Source organism: Glandiceps talaboti, chromosome 20 (assembly GCF_964340395.1).
Source record: "Glandiceps talaboti chromosome 20, keGlaTala1.1, whole genome shotgun sequence".
Classification (NCBI taxonomy): domain Eukaryota; kingdom Metazoa; phylum Hemichordata; class Enteropneusta; family Spengelidae; genus Glandiceps; species Glandiceps talaboti.
The window spans coordinates 3293644-3299803 of record NC_135568.1 but is presented as its reverse complement, the minus strand read 5'-3'; positions in this window follow the sequence as shown (position 1 = coordinate 3299803).

Here is a 6160-nt window from a genome sequence, read left to right as displayed (position 1 = left end):
TTTACTGTGGTGCTAAATGATACCCGTAATTTTCTTTTTCATCACCTCATGAATAAAAAAAATCAGAATGTCTTAGAAACTAGAAACTTCTCACGACAAGAGACCGATGTGCGAGGGCGCCCAATCACGGCCAACCATACAGATAGATTATTCGTCTTTTTTTCTTTTCTTTAGTTTACCTCCGTGGAGGAATGGACTTTCGTCATGTATACTGTCATCTAGCTTATATTCATGTTTGTATTTCATTTAATAATTTCCGATCGCAGATATATATTAATCTTAAATTATCAAAAACCAATTCTAAATGTTATGTTTGTGCATTAAAAACTTCTAAAATATTATTGACCTGGGTCATGGGCACAGGGAAAACAACTTATTACGTAAGAGGTGAAAAATGTCAGTTTCTTTGTTTTGCCAATAGCAACAGCTGGTGATACCAGAATCAACCCATCCCGGCTCGGGCCGTCAGTATAGTACATGTATGTTGTAATGGGCGCCCTCACGTATTGGTCAGAGTCTAATCGTGAGAAGTTTTTAAGACATTCTGATTTTTTTTATTCATGAGGCGATGAAATAGAAAATTACACGTATCCGTTAGCACCACAGTAAAGATAGAAGCCTAGAGGTAATGGGTATGGTTCCGATGTGTTCATACGTGGATTACAAGCTCTGTAATCGTCTCTTGTAGTTTGCGAGGCTTTCTATTGTTCAAATGTACGCCGAAGGTTACCGAGAAAACTGTGATTTGCTCTTCGGCTATCGTCGGCCTTTGCTTTTCACGGCAACACCAAACAAAGAAGCAAAGACCGATGGTTGCCGAAGAGCAAATCACGGTTTTCTCGGTAACATTCGGCGTACGTTTGAACAATAGAAACACTCGCAAACTTCCAGAGACGATTACAGCGCTTATAAGCCCCCTATGAACACATCGGAACCATACCCATTACCTCTAGGCTTCTATCTTTACTGTGGTGCTAACGGATACCCGTAATTTTCTTTTTCATCACCTCATGAATAAAAAAAATCAGAATGTCTTAGAAACTAGAAACTTCTCACGATAAGAGACCGATATGCGAGGGCGCCCAATCACGGCCAACCATACAGATAGATTATTCGTCTTTTTTTCTTTTCTTTAGTTTACCTCCGTGGAGGAATGGACTTTCGTCATGTATACTGTCATCTAGCTTATATTCATGTTTGTATTTCATTTAATAATTTCCGATCGCAGATATATATTAATCTTAAATTATCAAAAACCAATTCTAAATTTTATGTTTGTGCATTAAAAACTTCTAAAATATTATTGACCTGGGCCATGGGCACAGAAAAAAACGACTTATTACGTAAGAGGTGAAAAATGTCAGTTTCTTTGTTTTGACAATAGCAACAGGTGATACCAGAATCAACCCATCCCGGCCCGGTCCGGTCAGTATAGTATGTTGTAATGGGCGCCCTCACACATTGGTCAGAGTCTAATCGTGAGAAGATTTTAAGACATTCTGATTTTTTTTATTCATGAGGTGATGAAACAGAAAATTACGGGAATCAGTGAGCACCACAGGCAAGATAGAAGCCTAGAGGTGATGGGTATGGTTTCGATGTGTTCATAGGGGGCTTATAAGCTCTGTAATCGTCTCTGGAAGTTTGCGAGGGTTTCTATTGTTCAAATGTACGCCGAAGGTTACCGAGAAAACCGTGATTTGCTCTTCGGGAATCATCGGCCTTTGCTTTCCACAGCGACACCAAACAAAGAAGCAAAGACCGATGGTTGCCGAAGAGCAAATCACGGTTTTCTCGGTAACATTCGGCGTACGTTTGAACAATAGAAACCCTCGCAAATTTCCAGAGACGATTACAGCGCTTATAAGCCCCCTATGAACACATCGGAACCATATCCATCACCTCTAGGCTTCTACCTTTACTGTGGTGCTAACGGATACCCGTAATTTTCTTTTTCATCACCTCATGAATAAAAAAAATCAGAATGTCTTAGAAACTAGAAACTTCTGACGATAAGAGACCGATGTGCGAGGGCGCCCAATCACGGCCAGCCATACAGATAGATTATTCGTCTTTTTTTCTTTTCTTTAGTTTACCTCCGTGGAGGAATGGACTTTCGTCATGTATACTGTCATCTTGCTTATATTCATGTTTGTATTTCATTTAACAATTTCCTATCGCAGATAAATATTAATATTAAATTATCAAAAACCAGTTCTAAATTTTATGTTTGTGCATTAAAAACTTCTAAAATATTATTGACCTGGGCTATGGGCACAGGGAAAACGACTTATTACGTAAGAGGTGAAAAATGTCAGTTTCTTTGTTTTGCCAATAGCAACAGGTGATACCAGAATCAACCCATCCTGGCCAGGTCCGTAATGGGCGCCCTCATGCATTGGTCAGCGCCTAATCGTGAGAAGTTTTTAAGACATTCTGATTTTTTTTATTCATGAGGCGATGAAATAGAAAATTACAGGTATCCGTTAGCACCACAGTAAAGGTAGAAGCCTAGAGGTGATGGGTATGGTTCCGATGTGTTCATAGGGGGCTTATAAGCTCTGTAATCGTCTCTGGAAGTTTGCGAGCCTTTCTATTGTTCAAATGTACGCCGAAGGTTACCGAGAAAACTGTGATTTGCTCTTCGGCAACCATCGGTCTTTGCTTCTTTGTTCGGTGTTGCCGTGAAAAGCAAAGGCCGACGATTGCCGAAGAGCAAATCACAGTTTTTTCGGTAACCTTCGGCATACATTTGAACAATAGAAAGGCTCGCAAACTTCCAGAGACGATTACAGAGCTTATAAGCCCCCTATGAACACATCGGAACCATACCCATTACCTCTAGGCTTCTATCTTTACTGTGGTGCTAACGGATACCCGTAATTTTCTTTTTCATCACCTCATGAATAAAAAAAATCAGAATGTCTTAGAAACTAGAAACTTCTCACGATAAGAGACCGATGTGCGAGGGCGCCCAATCACGGCCAACCATACAGATAGATTATTCGTCTTTTTTTCTTTTCTTTAGTGTACCTCCGTGGAGGAATGGACTTTCGTCATGTATACTGTCATCTAGCTTATATTCATGTTTGTATTTCATTTAATAATTTCCAATCGCAGATATATATTAATCTTAAATTATCAAAAACCAGTTCTAAATTCATGTTTGTGCATTAAAAACTTCTAAAATATTATTGACCTGGGCCATGGGCATAGGGAAAACGACTTATTACGTAAGAGGTGAAAAATGTCAGTTTCTTTGTTTTGCCAATAGCAACAGGTGATACCAGAATCAACCCATCCTGGCCAGGTCCGTAATGGGCGCCCTCACGCATTGGTCAGAGTCTATCGTGAGAAGTTTTTAAGACATTCTGATTTTTTTTATTCATGAGGTGATGAAATAGAAAATTACAGGTATCCGTTAGCACCACAGTAAAGATAGGAGCCTAGAGGTAATGGGTATGGTTCCGATGTGTTCATAGGGGGCTTATAAGCTCTGTAATCGTCTCTGGAAGTTTGCGAGGCTTTCCATTGTTCAAACGTACGCCGAAGGTTACCGAGAAAACCGTGATTTGCTCTTCGGCAATCGTCGGCCTTTGCTTTTCACGGCAACACCAAACAAAGAAGCAAAGACCGATGGTTGCCGAAGAGCAAATCACGGTTTTCTCGGTAACATTCGGCGTACGTTTGAACAATAGAAACCCTCGCAAACTTCCAGAGACGATTACAGCGCTTATAAGCCCCCTATGAACACATCGGAACCATACCCATTACCTCTAGGCTTCTACCTTTACTGTGGTGCTAACTGATACCCGTAATTTTCTTTTTCATCACCTCATGAATAAAAAAAATCAGAATGTCTTAGAAACTAGAAACTTCTCACGATAAGAGACCGATGTGCGAGGGCGCCCAATCACGGCCAACCATACAGATAGATTATTCGTCTTTTTTTCTTTTCTTTAGTTTACCTCCGTGGAGGAATGGACTTTCGTCATGTATACTGTCATCTAGCTTATATTCATGTTTGTATTTCATTTAATAATTTCCGATCGCAGATATATATTAATCTTAATTTATCAAAAACCAATTCTAAATTTTATGTTTGTGCATTAAAAACTTCTAAAATATTATTGACCTGGGCCATGGGCACAGGGAAAACGACTTATTACGTAAGAGGTGAAAAATGTCAGTTTCTTTGTATTGCCAATAGCAACAGGTGATACCAGAATCAACCCATCCCGGCCCGGTCCGGTCAGTATAGTATGTTGTAATGGGCGCCCTCACACATTGGTCAGAGTCTAATCGTGAGAAGATTTTAAGACATTCTGATTTTTTTTATTCATGAGGCGATGAAACAGAAAATTACGGGAATCAGTGAGCACCACAGGCAAGACAGAAGCCTAGAGGTGAAGGGTATGGTTCCGATGTGTTCATAGGGGGCTTATAAGCTCTGTAATCGTCTCTGGAAGTTTGCGAGGGTTTCTATTGTTCAAATGTACGCCGAAGGTTACCGAGAAAACCGTGATTTGCTCTTCGGCAATCGTCGGCCTTTGCTTTTCACGGCAACACCAAACAAAGAAGCAAAGACCGATGGTTGCCGAAGAGGAAATCACGGTTTTCTCGGTAACATTCGGCGTACATTTGAACAATAGAAACCCTCGCAAACTTCCAGAGACGATTACAGCGCTTATAAGCCCCCTATGAACACATCGGAACCATATCCATCACCTCTAGGCTTATATCTTTACTGTGGTGCTAACTGATACCCGTAATTTTCATTTTCATCACCTCATGAATAAAAAAAATCAGAATGTCTTAGAAACTAGAAACTTCTCACGATAAGAGACCGATGTGAGAGGGCGCCCAATCTCGGCCAACCATACAGATAGATTATTCGTCTTTTTTTCTTTTCTTTAGTTTACCTCCGTGGAGGAATGGACTTTCGTCATGTATACTGTCATCTAGCTTCTATTCATGTTTGTATTTCATTTAATAATTTCCGATCGCAGAAAGATATTAATCTTAAATTATCAAAAACCAATTCTAAATTTTATGTTTGTGCATTAAAATCTTCTAAAATATTATTGACCTGGGCCATGGGCACAGGGAAAACGACTTATTACGTAAGAGGTGAAAAATGTCAGTTTCTTTGTCTTGCCAATAGCAACAGGTGATACCAGAATCAACCCATCCCGGCCCGGTCCGGTCAGTATAGTATGTTGTAATGGGCGCCCTCACACATTGGTCAGAGTCTAATCGTGAGAAGATTTTAAGATAGTCTGATTTTTTTTATTCATGAGGTGATGAAACAGAAAATTACGGGAATCAGTGAGCACCACAGGCAAGATAGAAGCCTAGAGGTGATGGGTGTGGTTCCGATGTGTTCATACGGGGCTTATAAGCTCTGCAATCGTCTTTGGTAGTTTGCGAGGGTTTCTATTGTTCAAACGTACGCCGAAGGTTACCGAGAAAACCGTGATTTGCTCTTCGGCAATCGTCGGCCTTTGCTTTTCACGGCAACACCAAACAAAGAAGCAAAGACCGATGGTTGCCGAAGAGCAAATCACGGTTTTCTCGGTAACCTTCGGCGTACATTTGAACAATAGAAACCCTCGCAAACTTCCAGAGACGATTACAGAGCTTATAAGCCCCCTATGAACACATCGGAACCATATCCATCACCTCTAGGCTTCTACCTTTACTGTGGTGCTAACTGATACCCGTAATTTTCTTTTTCATCACCTCATGAATAAAAAAAATCAGAATGTTTTAGAAACTAGAAACTTCTCACGATAAGAGACCGATGTGAGAGGGCGCCCAATCACGGCCAACCATACAGATAGATTATTCGTCTTTTTTTCTTTTCTTTTAATAATTTAATAATTTCCGATCGCAGATATCTATTCACCTTAAATTATCAAAAACCAATTCTAAATGTTATGTTTGTGCATTAAAAACTTCTAAAATATTATTGACCTGGGCCATGGGCACAGAGAAAACATCTTATTACGTAAGAGGTGAAAAATGTCAGTTTCTTTGTTTTGACAATAGCAACAGGTGATACCAGAATCAACCCATCCCGACTCGGGCCGTCAGTGTAGTATGTTGTAATGGGCGCCCTCACGCATTGGTCAGAGTCTAATCGTGAGAAGTTTTTAAG